This window comes from Vidua macroura, chromosome 10, assembly GCF_024509145.1.
Source record: "Vidua macroura isolate BioBank_ID:100142 chromosome 10, ASM2450914v1, whole genome shotgun sequence".
Taxonomy (NCBI): Eukaryota; Metazoa; Chordata; class Aves; order Passeriformes; family Viduidae; genus Vidua; species Vidua macroura.
Genome location: NC_071580.1, coordinates 24,289,659 through 24,307,351, shown reverse-complemented (window position 1 = coordinate 24,307,351; position 17,693 = coordinate 24,289,659). Strand labels below are relative to the sequence as shown.

At 44.0% G+C, this 17,693-nt stretch overlaps 1 protein-coding gene across 11 annotated transcripts in view; it reads right to left on the bottom strand.

The window, feature by feature from the left end:
- Positions 1–7,177, bottom strand: part of PER2 (period circadian regulator 2) — a 46,836-nt gene extending 39,659 nt beyond the window's left edge. For 5 of the 11 annotated variants that reach the window (XM_053986823.1, XM_053986826.1, XM_053986827.1 and 2 more), the window contains exons 1-2: positions 6,349–6,562; positions 141–197 (exon numbers count right to left, since the gene is read on the bottom strand). The gene's annotated coding sequence lies outside the window, so the exon portion shown is untranslated. Of the gene's footprint in view, positions 1–140; positions 198–5,337; positions 5,404–6,348; positions 6,563–6,686; positions 6,744–6,990 lie in introns of those variants that run through there. The other 6 variants (XM_053986830.1, XM_053986829.1, XM_053986824.1 and 3 more) reach the window with 5 other exon arrangements.
- Positions 7,178–17,693: the final 10,516 nt, after the last annotated feature.

Sequence of the window (17,693 nt, the reverse complement as noted above, 5' to 3'; positions counted from 1 at the left end):
CTGACATTGCAATTCAAAGGAAGTACACAAAGAGCAATAACAAAAATCACAGAGACACCTCTCACACTCCCAAGTTCAGAGTCATTAAGAAAGAACTGATATCACAAATCACTTTCTTGGGTACAACATAAAACACTCACCTCAATGAATGTACTAATCATGGTCTTTCCAAATCTCAAAGTGTCATCAATATATTCCTATTAAAAAAACAAGAAAAAAGTATATCAGGTTTTGTAAGCAAGATAAAAGTTTTATTATAAAAGATAAATCAAGTCCATTTCATAATGTAACAGAAGTCAAATCATGCAAAATATGTCCTCTACAGGTAAAGAGCAATTATAAGGACTACAAATACAAGATGAGAGGAAATTAAACAAAATTTTACTGATAAAAGTATTTATTATAGTAACCTAACTTCTAAATTGGTTCCTCGAGCAATGCCCAGAATAACTACTCACTGAATTCTGTTCCCTTTATAAACGTAAGAAACCACCCCAAATTCTCATTTCTGCCAGACTAGAAATAAAGCTTATTTTACCCTTTGAGCTAAGTATTCCTTGTGCTGTTAAACCCACCACCTGTGCTCAAGAGTCCAATGTGGATCTGAACTGATCATCCCCAAGAGCAAATAGAAACTGTCTCTCAAATTTATTCTTTTACCTTGAATAAGAGACTTGGCACAGAGCCAAGTGTAATTGCCAACAGGTTGGGTATTTGCCATTAAAAAAAACCCCAAAAAGCAGCCTGTGCTGAGACATCTTGTAAAGACACTAAACACCATCTCTTTCACATGCCCCATGCTGATTTCTAGACATCCTTCTTTCCAGCTTCCAGTCTTAAAAAAAGGTGCCTTCTTAAAGGTACATAAAATTATTTGTATGCAGTGTGAATTTTAAAAAACACCTTATTTTCTCTGTAACCAGAAAATGCCACTGTCTTCCCAAGTGGAACTGGAGACAATTAAGTACAACATCAACAGTCAGAACTCTAACTTTTGCATGTCAACTCTTGCCCCTTTTAGAAAAAAAATGGGGAAAATTATACATTTAAGGTTGCCAAGTGTTGTTACAGAAAGGAGAGAAAAATTATAATGTCCCGCCATGCAGTCATGTATTTCACCTTTATTATAGGTGAAACTAGATTTAAAAGTATCTCAATACCATACATCAACTTTAGTATTTGTTGACATCCCCATTAAGCAGTATATTTGCATATCTCCTTTAAGAAAAAGGACATACTTTCCTCCTCTCCTTTAAGAAAAAGGACATACTTTCCTCCTCTCCTTTAAGAAAAAGGACATACTTTCACCACATTTACTGTCATTCTAGGCTAATGCTGCTCTTCAGACATTGCCGTGGTTCACAGCCTATTCAACATTTCAGTCAGAATCAAAGTCCCCTTCTGGAAGATGCTGTGCCAAATAAATCCGTGTCCCCATCGCATCAACAATCCACTCCAAAAAGTGCAGCAACCTAACAAACACCATGTACCTGTCCTAGGAGTTGGATGTATTAGTACTGAAATAAGAGCTCAAGTCACAGGAGAACCATGGCAGAGATGTAACTGAAATCAATTAAGTGCTTTTATACATTGAAGATCTTTGTACAATTAAAGAAACTAAGCAGAAACATAAAAGTACATGTAATAAGGTCAAGCACAAAAACTGTACTAAGATACAAAAGCTGCAAAGAATAAGGAGGATAGGAAGCCAAACCAAGAAAAAAGACAAGTACTAGACATCCTCACCACTTCATCTTGTCTCCCTAAGCTTCAATTACAATAAATTGCAGGTGTTATTTAACAGTGAATTGCCTCTGTTTCAGGACAGGATGTTAGAAAGGCAATGTAGCTTTGGTTCTGCTTTTTAAAAGTCAGTTCTACTTTTAAAAAGCCATCTATATAAGGAAATCTCCACCTATCTCTACCTATTCTACCTATAAGAAAAATTAAGTGTTGAGAATTAGCATGGTATGCTCAAAAATAGGTGGAAGCGAAATGACAGTCTTTCCCAGACATTTTGGCATACATATGAAGTTTCTTTCCCAGCACCAAATCCTGTCAGGATCAACACTGGTACTGCTTGTACTGAACTTCTGCAGCCTGCTTACACCATCTGCAGAATCTCTTCATCCTCTTGCCCCAAGAAATGCTTTCTGTTTATTTCATGTTCCATGTAAGCAGCATTTTTAGTCACTACCCCTTCAGCATCCTCAATAAAATTTTCCTTCCAATTGGGAGAAAATTAAGGAAAAATGAAAACCATATTCCATGCTTATATATGTTGTGGAAGATAAATTTAGCCTCACTTCTGATTGTGTTCTACAAGCAAAGTTGTCTAAATCGGACTACCAAAAAACATAAGAGAACTCATAAGGCTCCTCTAGGACTACCACACACCACTTCAGCAGCAGCAGATCACCAGAACATCTGTACAAAAACTTCTTGACTTTACAAAAGCTTTCACATACACAAAGTCTCATAACTTCCCTTTCATATGTGGATAAGCAGGAACAAAAAGTGCACTTCAGAACCACTACCTGGGCAGCTCACATGAAACTCAGCGTATTGCTGCTGCCCCGTGGTAACTCCTCATGAGGGACAGAGCACCAAGTGAGAGGATTACGTGCTGGTGCAAGCCCAGTGCAGCCGTTCAGACAAAGATCCCATGTACACTTGAAGGTAGCCTAGAAACACAAAGCACAGGCCCAGAGCCTGCCCGTGTCCCAGTGCTGGCAGGCAGAGTACAGGCAGGCTGCACGAGCGTGCCTGGTGATGTGCTAAGCCACTCAGCAGAGCAGCAGATCCCAGCATGGACGCCCAGGCATGCGGGGTCCCATGTGTTCAGTGCCTGCCTACTACACACGGCTGCTGGCTCCCGGCAGCACGACAGAACGTGCTCAGAGTGTCACTGCAGAGATTGCCACTCGCTTCACAGACACTCAAATCATCCCACTCTTCCTCATTCTGGTCGTCTCTGCCACACTATTTCACAAAAGGAGCTTGGGGCCGCAAGAAATCCCAGCAAGAGATAGGAAAACTATCACCCTCTGAACTGTGGTTCTGACTGCTACCTTCTCTTTTCCCATGTCCTTTAAACATACTTCACAGAAAGAAGTCTAAAAAACACCCTCATCCCCTCACAAACAAAGCTCTAAGTGTCACAAGGCAGAGCTCTACAAGCAAAGGCAATGTAGCTTTGGTTCTACTTCTAAAAAGTCAGTTCTACTTAAAAAAAAAAACCTTCTTCGTTAACCAACAGCAACCAATAATATTCTAGTCTGACCCCACAGCAGGGTTTAAGGCAGCAGTTAAAGCAGGAAAGCAGACAGACACTTTCTACACAGGACACAAAACACCAGCAGCATTACTTTCAAGACCAATGCTTTCTGCATCCAACGTCATCCATAACCAAAAGAACAAGTAAAAGCCCTTTTGAGTAGCACAACAATATCACAAAGAATAATACGGGTATTAATTGACTCCTTTGCTGTTCAGTGCTTGACAAGCTAAGTTAACATAATGAATATTTAAGCAGTTTAGAACTTGGCACTACAGGGATGTAGCTGAATGTGGAAAGTATGAATGCAGTAAGATAATCCAGTTAAAAATCTCAATAATCCTCCATCCTTATAGAGGAATTCTAGCTGTGCAATCAAAACTGGAGACAAAAATTCCTCCTCAGAAACACCTGATTATCTAGTAATTAAGATGTGGTAATATTATGAGTATAATACAGTGTCTACAGGACACTCATGCCAGCTATTACACAAGGCCTTGCTAAGAACATGACGTTCCTTTTAACATAGGCCAACCATAGCAACCCTATGGAAAACACTACAGTTGATCTAGACCAGTGATAATTTACTTGTTCTACTGGCTACTGGTAGTCTTCTTGCTTTTAAACCGTAACAAATATACCTCATCCCATGGTAACTTGCTCATTTCCTTATTCTTTCAGAGGTGAAAAAAAATTTTTTTATGCAGCAAAAGATTTTTTTTTTTATGCAGCAAAGCATATTCTAATACTGTAAAGATATTAAGAGAAATAAGGGTGTGGCAAGAACCCAGGAAAAAGAAAACTGTTTATCAGTCTGAATCTAAGCCAAACACTTCCTGGTCATAATAAATGTCTGAAGTAGAAGAATCATCCAGAACTCTACTGCCAATCACTTTCCCCACTTCATTCTGTTCTCATACTTTGAGACTAAACTCCATCAATATCTCAGTTTACTAAAAAAGCTTATTACTGTAAGAGCGTATTGTTCAGGGAGAGGCTCAAGTAAGTTTATCAAGTAAACTGTGTTGTTACACACTTTAATGACTGGAGGAAGAAAAAGCAGAGAAGGCATTATGCCAAGAATATGCTGCCTCTTTAATGCCTCTCTGTGGAAATCCAAAATGAATAACAGAAAACTGTAAAAATTAGGATTACTTAGATTTTCACCAACAGAATTTGTTTGCTAAAATGAATATAGGAAGTCTATAACAAGTCCCACCAATAGACAAATAAACAAATATTCCAAGCAAAACCATGCAGTCTTTGAATTATAAATTAAACAAAAAAATTTGCCAAATCTGAAGAAGTGCACAAAAGCAAAAAACCTGCTTTCCACGCCTTTGCCTTCTAAACTACATCAAGCCAAACCACTTCTTTACAGGACAGACCACCCTCTTTCACTGTAGTGTTTGACATTTATGACATCCAGCTAAAGTATCTTCCTTCTGCCTTGAAATATACACTTGAAATGGCCAAAACCTCACCAAAACCTTAAGTCAAAACCTGAAGGTTTTGGTTGACTTTTTTTTTTCTTCTACTCCAGGCCAAAGGCCATCTCTTTTCCTCTGTGTGTTACTACTGAGGTGAGCAACCTCCAGAGTTCAGAATCAGGACTCCACACCTCAGGACAGTGCTGTCATCACAAGGCTACCATCTAGCTTTGCATGCAGCAAGGACACAGTCCAGTCCTTCAGTGAAACTTCCCCACTTTGCAGAAATAATGCAAGTTTCAGAGACAAAGGCAAAACAGAAAGATCATAAAAGCACTCAAACACGTACAAGCATAAGCAAGAAGGAACTCGATGTTACAGTGCAACAATGTGGGCACTCTCCCTAACACAAATCAAACTGTGGCTGAAACAATAGTAGCAACTTGGAAGGTTTTCTTACCATACTAATCAGGTTTTTACTCTACTTCTGACTTGATAGATACTCTTACCACTAGAATCATTAGAGAATTTCCACTTCTTTCCCTTTACTTTTGACAGCTATGCAATCTCAGATGTCCAAGACAATAAATCTCAAAGTCTTGCATTTGGAAAAGAAAGATGTGAACTTACAAGGAAGATGAAGAAAGACTTCTTATCAGGGCATGTGGTGACAGGATGAAAGACAGTGGTCTGAAACTGCAAGAGGGCAGATTTAGATTGGACATATGGATGAAACAGTTGGACTTAAGGATCTCAGAGGTCTTTTCCATACTTAATGATTCTGTTTCTTTGATCCAGATCAATGCAGTGTCTCAGCCAAGTTACCTTTTCACTGGAATACACTTGTAAAGCACTGTAGTTTCCCAAGTATCTTAGACCTCATACCAACCTCCTGGGAGGCCTTTTTAAGCTCCTATGGTACACAGAGAAATGCTGTCTCTTTACGAAATGCTTACCCTATTACGAAAAGTCAAATGTAAAGCGTCAGCTTGACTGTTACCGTGCTGCTCACCTATTTGCATGAAACTGTACTTACATAAAGGGTTTTGTAATCATGCATGTAATACTATGCACCTAATGTGAACAGCAGCACAACCACACCGTCTCAAGGAACAGTGCGTCCTTACAACTATAGGCAACACAAGAAACAAATGGACAGCACCTGTTGCCTTCTACCTGTAGCTCACACATCTCAGCGGCGCTGAGATTCTGTTTCTCACTGCCACACAGCTCCTCCCGTGGAGCAGCCCGCCCGGCCAGCGGGACCCAGCTCGGTGCCCCCGCACTGCCGCTCAGCGCTCCTATGGGATACGCGTACTCTCCACCGGTTCCCCCCGCTCCGCACCCCCTCGCACAGACGCGGCCGCAGCCCGCGGCCGGCGGGGACGGCAGAGCGGAGCCCCGCCGGGGGACCGGATCCGGTCCCGCCGCCTCCTCCCCCGCTCCGGGCTAGGGCCAGCGCCGCCCCCGCTGCGCCCCTGCCCGGCCCCAGGCGGCCGCCCCTCGGAGAGCCCAGCTGCCGTCCCAGCCCCGCTGGGGGTGGGGGTGTCTGTGCCCCCACCCCCGGACGCTCTCCCCGTCCAAGGCGGGCGGGGGCCGTGCCGCACTCAGCCCCGCACCCCGCCCCGGCGAGCGACTCACAGCCGGCCGCCGCTTCCCTCGCTGCGGTTTCACGGGGAGCGGGGGGGTGGGGGTACGTGTCACAGCCGCCGTTCTGAGGGAGCCCCGCGTGCCCCCTCCCCGGCGGGCCGGGGCCGGCAGCGGGACGGACCCCGCGGCACAGGAGCGACCCGCGCACGCAGCGTCCCGGCAACGGGAGAGCCCCGGCGCGAGGGTTACGTAACCTCGGCCCGGCGGGCGGGGGAAGCGGGAGAGCTGTGCCCCCCGCAACCGCCGCTCGCCGCCCCCTCCCGCCGCTCCCCACGGGTCCCCCGGCCCCTTCGGGCCGCGCGGAGCGCGCCCGGCGGGCCCCCACTCACCGCGCGCGGCGCGTCCCACCGGCCCGGCGCGTCCCGGCTCGGGCTTCATACGGGCAGAAACGTGACCGGCCGCCGCGCGCCCGCCCCGCCCGCGCTCCCATTGGCCGCGGCCGCGTGACGCCAGCGGGACGCGCGGGCGGGGGCGGGGCGCGCGCCGCTGCCATTGGCCGGGCGGGCCGCCGCTCACTTTACATAAGCCTCACGTGTGGCACCATGTTTCCACCGACAGCCGCGGCCGCCTCCAGAGCCTTCCCCGCCGCCGGCCCACCCCTCCCCCGATCCGCCGCCGCCGCGGCGCACTCACCGCCAGCCCCTGCGCCGCCTCCCGCCGAAGCCGCGGTAGCTCCGCTCGCCCGCGCCCCCCGCCCGCCGCCGCCACGGGACCGCCGGGCCGAGGAGGATGGATTGGGGGGCGGCGGTCACGTGACGCCCTCAGGGAGCGCGGCTCCGCCCCCGCCCGCTCGGAGCCGCGCGTGACGTGTCGCGCGCGCGCGCGGGCAGGGACCGTTGGCGGCCGGGGCGCGCGCACCGAGCCTGGAGCGGGCCCCTCAGCGCGGCGCGGCCCGCCCTGAGGGCGGGGGGGGCCCGCGCCCGGACCGCGCCCGCGCAGGCGGCTCCGCAGCCCTCGGGGGTCACCCCGCCGGCGCTCGGTTCGCTTACATAAGGCAGCAGCACCCGTATCCCGTTTCCTGGTGCTGTCGCCCGCGCTGGGTGCACGCCCTGAAGTTTCGAAAGTGCCCCTGCGTATTGTTCAGCAGGCTCCGGGTCACAAAGCAAAGGGCAGCGCAGCAGAGCGTAGGGCTGCAGCTTTCTCCCGCACCGGCCGGCAGCATCGGTCTGAACAGCTACAACAATGATTAAAGTAAGAATTTCCGAGCTCTTATTAAACGTATATACTGTTCTCGGCAACAGTATTTCTCCATGGTAACACGTTACCATACAATTGCTTTCCATTCCGACTGTTTAAAGAGTCATGTTTAAAAACTTCTCTGTTTAAAGAAGTTTTTCCGCTTCTGTTCAAGCAAAACATTCGAAGACCATCGACACTTCCCATCTTACAGTAATAAAGAATTTAATGAATTCTTACACATCGGTCGCACAGGTTCGCCCTCGGGCCCCTGCACCATCCACGCTACCCTGGTGAGAGAACCTGAGCAGTTCAGTGAGATAAGCCAATAACCCATGGCTAAACACTGCGGCCCTGCTCCAGTCTCCACATCTTCCAAGGCTAAGCAGAGCAATCAGTAGCTGAGAAATTCATGTTACTTTATGCATATTCTGAGCTTCCTCTGTCTCCACTGTGGTAGATGGCTTTGCAAAGAAGGAACAGAGGATGTGCCAAAGCCACATTCAGGCTGACAGCGTTTTACACTCCATGCATGCAGTTGCTCCATAGGATGAAGCACAGGACAACCATCAGTGCTTCCACTGTTTATCTGCAAAATGAGGTTAATGCCACTTCCCTCCCTCACTGCGGTGTTAAGGATAAGTCTATTAGGTACACAGATATTTATGCTCTGACTGTTACAGAAACAGCCTGTGAGTAAAGGACTGTGGAGTATTTAACTGCTGGAGAGGAGAGGGGGTGGGCAGCGGAAGCATTAGGACCAGATTCTGCAACTGGATTTGTTGCAATGCACAAGTAAGCTTACCAGGATACCATTCTTAGTTTGTGCTCCTCTGAGGAGTCTAATTTTAAGATTAATCCTAATTAGGCAGTCTTTGTGTAGTTTGCTCAACTTGTTGTTGGTAGGTCTTCACATCCAGAATTTCATTGTCTTTTTGTAAGTTCTCTGCTTTAGGGTTAACGGGATGTAGAATAATATTCTTGGTTTCCATGGGATGTTGTTTCTCGTGTTACGTGCCAAAAATACCTGTCCCTGGCTGTGTGCTAAGGGCTTTGGTCTTTTACCACAGACTCCAACTAAGGCACTTCAACCAAAGCAAAACCTTGAGATCCACACTGTCCCCCACCCCATCAGATTGCAAATATGAGAAGGATGGCAAACCATGGCACTGTGTTAGAGCTAAATGAGTTCCCGGGGCACACATTCCCCCCTGCAGCAGGACATGCCAGTCCTGGCAGAAGGGCAACCCCCACCACCACAAATAGCCTGTACCTTTTCCACCCTGGTAACTACCAGAGGCATTACTTGAGTTCTGCTTATTTAAAGGGATACTAGTCAGCTGTTTCAGTCAAGCTTATGGGAATAATTTTTAAGTTCTATTCATATCACCTTTTAGTAGTTACAGCTTTATATTTAATGTACCAAAAAACAGGGTAAGCTGTGTTATTCAAAATGCGATTATGCACTCTGAACAAGTTCGGTCCAAATTCTGCAACTTCCAGAAAATTGGCACAAGAGAAATCATATGTGTAGATACAAATTATTCCAGACATCTCCAATTTGAAATAACAAGAGTGCAATGCACATGGCTTCCAAAGGAGTGAATATTGCTATTGACTCATCTACTAAGGAATAGAGCAAAATAAAGTTATTGCAAAATTTTATGGGTTCTACATGTTTGTTTTTAAGGTGACTTTGTCTGATAGGCAGGAGTAAAATACCTATATGCACACACAAATGGTTCTACAGAACACAAAGCTTGTAAGAAAAGCATTTAAATGGTTGTGGTTTTTTTCCCAGCTTTGTTTATTTTGTGTGTGTGCGCGTTCAGTTGTAACTCTTGGAGCATGGCAGAACAAATCACTGCTATGTTCAGCGAGCCCTTTGTGCGTGTGCCTCGCACACAGGTCCCACACTGGCACTGCCCCAAGGCGGCTCTGCCCCGGCGAGCTGGGGCACAGCTTCCAGCGCTGCCCGGCTCCCTCGTGCGGCCCCGCCAGGAAAATGCTGCTCCTTGTGGGGCTTTTTATGGAATCCCGCTGCTTCTCACACGTACAGCAGTAGATTGTTAGGCGCACACGCAAATGCCGAACCTTTGCCCAGCATACATAAAAAGTAGAATTTTTGCTTAACTGAAGCAATTCAGTCAGTTCTGATAAGCAGCAACGTATTGACAGTACCTACATTTTTAAAGGGGGAAAAATCCGAGACTTTCAATATGGAAAAATAATAGTTTGAGACCACCTGAAAAACTACCTGAGGACTGCTTGCTTAGGTTTGCTAAGGAAATAAGGCTCCTCTTTTTGAAAAACTGTGCTTCCCTATCCACTTGTAGAAGCTGCCTGTTCAAAGATACTCCACAGCACTGACGGAACTGTGTATTATTAAAAATAACAATCAATACTTTACAGCTGGAGCCCACGTCTAATTCTTCATTTCCTAGGTCTAATTACTCACCATTTACAGTGACGCTGACAGTCATTGATTCTTACAAAGATCCGGAAAGGCTTTTTTTGCTAATGAGCAAAAGTCATCACTCTTGCTCTCCGTACAGACAAAGGAGGAGGAAAGGAAAAAACCCACTTTGCTCATCACCAATAAATATATGGACAGGTTTTTCTAAAAGCATTGCAGAGCGTATGAACAAACTGCAACAAATACACAGCAATATCATACAGTTTTGAAAATGCTTTGATTAAAATGTAAAGGAATGTAAAAAACGCGATAAAGAGCTTCAACTGAAGCAGCAAGTTCCTGAAATATGCTGCAGTTCAAAAGTCCTCTGCACAAGTGTCTGCTTGTCACCAGACAGAAAACCTTTGCTGACAATTTCTGGGGAATGTAGGTTTTCATTCTGTCCCTATTCTTACTGTTTTCTTACTATTCTTATAAAACTCAGTTTCTATTGGCAAATGCAGTGTAATTTTATGTTCCAAATATCTTGAAACTGACACATGAAGGAGCTCTGAATTCTTTTAGAAGGATACAAACTGTACCTCCCTGTGCTTATCCCCAAGCCCATGAGCATGATTTTAGAAGCAAAAGCTCAGAGCACTCCAGGTCTGAGATCCTTCTGTTTAGTGTGTATTAGCAACTCATCTTCTGCAGTCAGCCACACAGAAGGCTGAATGAAGAGAGCTTGAAATTGAATTCACAGTGCTGAAAAGGGGTTTAAAGCTTCCTGCATAACTCAGAGAGTGATAGTTTGTGATTTCACGGTCTGCCTAAGGTGATCAAAGTCCTTACACATCCACCAAAAGGAACAGTCCTACCACCTCCACTGAGTCAAAAATCAGTGATTATGCAATTGTACTGTTAGTTAGATTAGGAAACCGACTTGACTGAAAATATCCCATGAAAGAAGTTTTTGGTTGGATTACATCACAGCTGTGGGAAGACAAAAGCCAAACCAAAACAGGATCAAAGAACATATTTTGAGCTGGAGTGAGGATCCAAGACCAAGAGGAACATCAAATTACAGAGATAGGCACTTAAAATGAAATTTGCATGTCATTAGATTAGCATAAGAGAGCTAGTAAGAGATGCTAAGCAGGAAAGTGCATCCTCATTCCTGCCTGCTGTGTTGGATTTATACATCCTCTTCTGCCCTGAAAGAAAGTGATTATATAAGGTTGGGCTTCACCATTCAAAAGCATCCAGCCATTTATGCCAAAGACAGCTTTCACAGCATTTCTGAGCTGATCTAGCATTTCACTTCCATCAAGGGGTTGGCACCACTGCCACCAAGTACTCATGCCTATGTGGTCTTGACTGTTCCTTTTCCCACTCTGCTGCTTCCTTGGCCCCTCAGCAAGCCAGTTCCATTTGTTAATCTCTCAGAAAGCTCCCTGGGTTTGTTTCCTGCCTGTAAACTGAATATTCCTTGGTGAGAAAGTACATTCCCGAGTCCAGATATAGCATGGATACGGCACTGAAAAGCTCTTTTAAAGGGAGTGAGACTGCAGAGAATATTTCCACACTTTTGATACCTGAGGCGCACTCCTTTCTGGATTAAATGTGCCCATATTTAGCAGGTGTTCTTGAGACATCCAAATTCTTCAACAGACACCTGAGCATCCAGGACATGGTTCTGTACCTGTACCACAGTGTATAACAACCCTCACCTCCCCACTGGTTCCTAATGCACACACTTTGCATTGATTTAAATGCTGCATTTGCTGACCAGAGTCAGTTTACTGCCCTCTGTCTCATTTATGATCTGCTTTTGGGCTCACTGCTGCAGAGTGAAATGTTACCAATCTCTTACAGAAACACAGTGAGACATACCTTCCTTTACAAATGGAATAAGGGTAGAGAGATAACATCTGGGTACGGACTTCTCCACCAGTGAGCATTTATTTTTATTAAATAATCATTACATAAAGTGTTGGATTAGGTCTTGGCTTGGGATTGGAGCTGGACTTGTTCACAGATAAACTGACAGTCGTTATCCAAGGTAGTCGCGCTGCTGCTCTCAGCTACTGGGAATCGAGGCACCCTTCCTCCTTACTTTGTTTTCATTTTTAACAAATATGATAACATTAACAGACTATAACAGAAACATTTGTAAGAAACTGGATGCTAAGTGGCAAACTAGCTAGAATGGTGCAGCATCCCTGTCACAGTCACAGGCCTGACTCCAGCCAGACATTCAGCCATTCCTTCCACAACAGTACTAATTATAGACCGGTGATTTGTACTTGTTGAGGAAGGAAGAGCCAAATTCTAAATGGGAAAGAGTGTCTTTCTGTATAATTCTGGAGAGTGTCTCTTAATTAAAAACACTTCATTTTCAGATTGGATTTCCCATTACTCCTCTGTGTCAATTAATTTTCCGGCTTTCGTTCACACTTGAGCTGTTTTGAACTGCTCGTTGCTGCTACTGAAGTCAGCGGAAGCTTGGGTTTGTTTTCAGGAGAGGGTGTTTAGTGACTGCCTGAGTTTGCTTCAGGAAGAAAACCTGATGTACCTGGCCACACTACTGAAAACAAAGCAGGGATTTTAATAATCAGGCATTGCAAAAGTCCCTTGTACTAAGTCAATTAGGGAGACTTCAGTAAATAAAGTTTTACAGATGCTATCAATAAATAGAAGTTTCTGATAAGAGATCAGAAATTCTTTTGGTTTAATTCTAATCAATTGGAAAAAAAGATAAAGGACAGCTCACTTTGCACATGTCATTGAAACATAGAAGCAAGGGGTGAAGGGTTGATACAAAGTGTGTTTTGATAAATCCCTTTGATATAAACAGCTTTGGCAATTTGCTTAAGAGAGTAACTAAACCAAAGAGGGCTGAAATCTTTCCCATTTCCTGGGTGTAAAATTTCTTGAAATTTTTTTGTCTGGAATATCCTTGGGATTTTTTGCTATTTGTCAGTAGCCAATTTAAAGTTTACCATCTGAATGGAGCGAAGCAGACAAAACCAAAACAATCACATGAGCTGTTTTTACACAGAAGCTCACTAAAATATAGTACTCATTACCATAATGAGACATACTCTATCCACTTATAACATGTCATACTTCATTAGCAGTAGAAGAACTCTGGAATTCAATGCTTTTGTTGTGCAACTTCACAATAAAAAAAAAAAAAAACAAGTAGTTTAAGTCAGTGAATAGAAAAAATAAAAACCCAAACCAAACCAAACCCTTACTTCTTAAAGGAGAATGGTTAAAGGACATAAAAAAAAATGCAGGAATTAGTAATCCTAAGTAATATTAGCTAGTTGTTGTTCCTTAGAGGAAAGGCTGTGCTACAGGAAAGCAAAGGAACTATATTTGAGAAAAATTGAGTAACTAGAACAAAACAGAAAGATGAAGGAAATCTTACCTTGCCAAAAAAAAACTAGTTGTGAGATATGCCTTCCATACACATCTGTAAAAATGCTGCTCATAGTTTCTTTGGGTCTGGATAGAGAACTAAGGGAGCATTGGGGTTTCTTTCTTTCTAGTGGGTGTAAAAAACACATCTAAAAAAGGCATCTTTCATTCCTTTTATTGATATGGGTAATTTACAATTATCACTTTGTTTCCCCAGCCCTGCTCTCCTGCTGTGCATTACCCACCAGCTGTGGCTGGTAACAATGCTGGTAGCCTTTGCTGTCTTCATTTAACACTGCAGAAAGCAGTGCTTAGTTGGGGGACTGGTTCCTCTCATGCAGTGATAGCATTCTTGGTCTCTGTAAAGCGAACACAGTGCAAGGAAGACTTGGGGCAGCCTTAGAATACATCTGCGTTGTAGTGGCAGCCTGTGAGGGCATACCCAAGTCAGCTTTGCACTAGTGGCACCCCCTGGACAGGCACAGAGTGGATGGAAAGCCCACCCAAGGAACCAAGGAGTGCTGAATCATGGAGCCTGTGCCCTGCTCGAGCTGGGGAGCACGCAGCAGCATGGGCAGGCTGCAGTCGTGCTGCTGCTGCCCCCCTAATTCATGGTGCCTTGAAGTCTGTTGAAGTGTTTCCTTGTGCGGTCATCCACTCATGGCACTGCTAGAACGAGGAGAATTTTCCTCTGCAGAAAGACTTTGCACCTTCTCTGTGCTGGCTTCCCTGTAGTCCTATCTGGGATTCCCTATCAAGAGTTAGCTAACACATTAAGAGGAGGATTAAAAGCAAACAGGTGTTTTGACTAAACTTAACAGCTCATATTTAAAGACAGGGCTAATCTACTTCAGCTGTGTTTTGGCCTAATCAGTGATGTTGTCCTACTCTTCAAGGCACTTCAGAAATCAAACCAAAAAAGGGAATATTTTTTAAATGACAGATTTTAGACTTCACTGGAACCTAATAACCAATGAATCAACTTTTCTTGTCATACACTGACTTACTACTGAGAAAACATCTCCTCAAGTTCTAAACTGCAATTAAAGCTCGTTATGTCCATATCTATAAGCTATTACCTGAGTACAAACTTGATCATTTGAACTTGGACTCAGATCCCCCAGAAATACAAATCAGTGCCCAAGACCAGAGACAGGGCACTTCCCACATCGTGAGGCCCTTACACTACACCTCGAATTCTGAGATGGAGAATCTTGCAATTCACACTGAGTTAATGTCAAATGCCAGTTACAGAAGCCAAATCTATTTGAATGAAGCTTTTCCCAGCCACACGTTGGATTACAGTACAATGAATTGTATAGGGAGATTATTAACAAAATATACTTGAAAATTGCACTGGCCCCATCCAAGCACAGCCACTGCTACTGAGGTGAATGCATTCCCTTGTTTCCAGTTTGGGATGCCATGGCAACCCTGTAGTATCAGTCCACTACAATCAAAGTGAAACAACAGGAGAAGACCTAGTATGAGGACCTGTGTATTACGTTACTGTTTGCGTACTTTGATAGCTTCATCTGAAACAAAGCCTCAGATCCCCTTATAGAATCAAGATTTTTTCTTTGTTGTCAATGGCACTGGTGGAGTTAAGATTTTGTAATATCAAAAATATTTTACAAGTAAAGGTCTAATTTTCAAAGTTTACCCTGATATATTGTAATTTCTATTATCTACTTTGTCCAAAAGTTTTATCAAAGTGATAATTGATTTACTGCAAGGTGGAAAAGCAAAAGCATACCAGGAATTAATTTCTTAGCTCATTCTTAAGAAAATTGAGTGTGAAAGTTGAACACTCTTGTATGTGAAGTTACACAACCAAGCTTTGATGGTCAAATTAGACACAAATCTCCTTATTTTCAGAATCTTGTTCTCATCTCAACACCATCATTATCATAATAATGGATTATGATCTCTGCAGCACACCAACATTTAGTATTTTTAAAGCTTTTTGGTTTTAGATCCAGGACGCAGAACCATCCATTCCTTAGTAATGGTATTGCTGTTGTAAGTATTGGCATGTCCATATCTGCTGCTGGGGGTGATTACAGTGTGAGAGCTGGACACCACCAGAGAAGAGGGAGTTGTTGTGGAGCCCTTGTTTCAAACATGCTCCTGCAGTGCAGGAAGGGGTGTGTGAGAACACTGTGCAGAGCTCACTGAAGAACTCTTTGTTCTCTCTTCAGTTCTACTTTACTGACTTTGGAGAAACCAGTTATTAAAAAGGAAGGTAGGGAATGTTCTTAAATGAGTCATGTTTGTTCTGTGACTGTCAGACTGCATCTGTAACTGGTTCAGTAGCTCCATTCAGCTGGTGAGGTCAGTCCTGTGCAACACATGACACAGGAAGCCTTTGTACAGCTGCAGGCAATGTGCTTCACCTTGGCTTGTGACTTTGGAGATGTCAGTGGAGGGATCAACAGGTACTTCATGTTGATGCAGAATTTTCTGATGCTTGCAAGAGCACAGGACAGGCCCAAAACACACAAAAAACTTACAGCCTTTCATTTGAAGACCAAGGTGCATTTATATTTTATACTTGTTTTTAAACAATACTTGAAAGATTCTATTAATGACAAACAAGACAACGTGATCAGTCATCTTGAGCAACACCAAAGCAGAGAATGTCAATGTGTAGGAAGCAGCCCTGGAAGCATCAGGATAATGCAAAGATGGCTTAGGCAAAGTGTGCAACTTCTGTGGCTAGACACAAATCATCTGATTACATTTCTCCATAGAGAAAGTGGAGAATTTAAGAGTTAATGAACTTACTTGAGAAGTAATAGCTGTTGAAGACAAGAGGGAGAACAACATTTTGTTCAGCACCATGAAACAGAGAACAGGTGAGATGAAGCAGAGAGGAAGAATGAGACAATGACAAACCCACAAAGAAAAATTCAGTTATGTTTGAAAACACTTGAGAAATTCAAAGCCTTGGCTAAAGAAACTAATGTACCAGAGATGAAAAGGAGTTCTGAAAAACTATTAAGATGAATCCAGTTACAGCAGAATAACTAACCCAAGGGGTGGATAATGCAGTTTAATCCCATACAGACAAATTGTGACCAAATTTATTTTGCATTTGAGATTGCGCCTGACCCTCTTAGCCTATGTTGGCATCATTTGTGAACTAAATCCACTAGAGCAGTGAGCAGTGACTGACAGAGCCCCTGCTGTCACACTGCAGTGCTGCCTGCGCCGACTGCCCCTGTTTGACATTCCCAGACTGGCACCATGGGGTGGTCGTGGCTCTGCTCTCTGACACCAGCAGAATCACTTCAGGGAGCTGCAGCGGCCAGCTGGCTGCACTGCTGGACAGCTGAAACCAAAAAAACATGGGGCTTTTTGTTTTTTGGGGTTTTTCCCTCCATAAAGGCAGTTTTAAAATCAAGACAACCTTTCTTTTTAAATATTTACTTATTTATCTATGGGGAAAGAAAGTTGAAAGACAGCCTGCTTTCTGGCATTGCAGATATGTAGTGATGTGCCCACCCTTGTCAGGGTATTTTGAGGGGCAGAGGTGGTTCTGCAGATCTTCACAGAAAGCTCCCAGAGACTGTGCTGTGGGCTGCCAAGAGAAAACAATAAGGAGAAGAAGCTGCTAGTTTGAGTGGATTGAATTTTGACTCCTCCCTCATGTCTGGGCCAAATAGGAGCAGACAGGTTATATGCTGACAAGGTCCTTTTTAGTGATTATGTGCCTTTTACTTCCTCTTTTTCCAGTCTCACGCCATGATGTTGTACAAGGCTGGAGGAGTGTTCAGACTGCACTTAATTGTGTATTAATGACCCAAAGGCCATTTTTAATTGAGTCCAGACAGGGATACCTTGTCTTAATGGCATCAGAAGTCACTTCAATATCCTACATGAGAGCTGATAAATTTACATATAGGCAAGGGAAGCCCATAACGGGCACAGCATCACCACTTACACAGCCAGCTTGGCTTTCTCACTCCATACAGTTTCAAATTCCAGGCTCAGCTGCAGAAGAAGATGTGGGCTGGCTCTCTGTCTGTGTTAAAGACAGACCTTGAGGATACTTGTGCTTGCAGCTATCCAAAGATGCCTTTTCTCCTTAACAAAGACTGTGGATTTTTTCCTTCTAGCTGCCAACCCTAGCCGTCCTGAAAGAACAGTATTTTCAACAGGCATTCAAAGAAAAGAGATGCCTGAGTAGTCAAGAAATGCCTCAGCTGGTGAGTGCAGTAGGCAAGTTTTACTTTAGGTATAAAAAACCTCTGGGGGAATAAAAAGTCATGTAAGCTGTGAGACTTGAGTAAAACAAAAGACTGAAATAAAACTGTTAGATGATTTGATAGGCAGT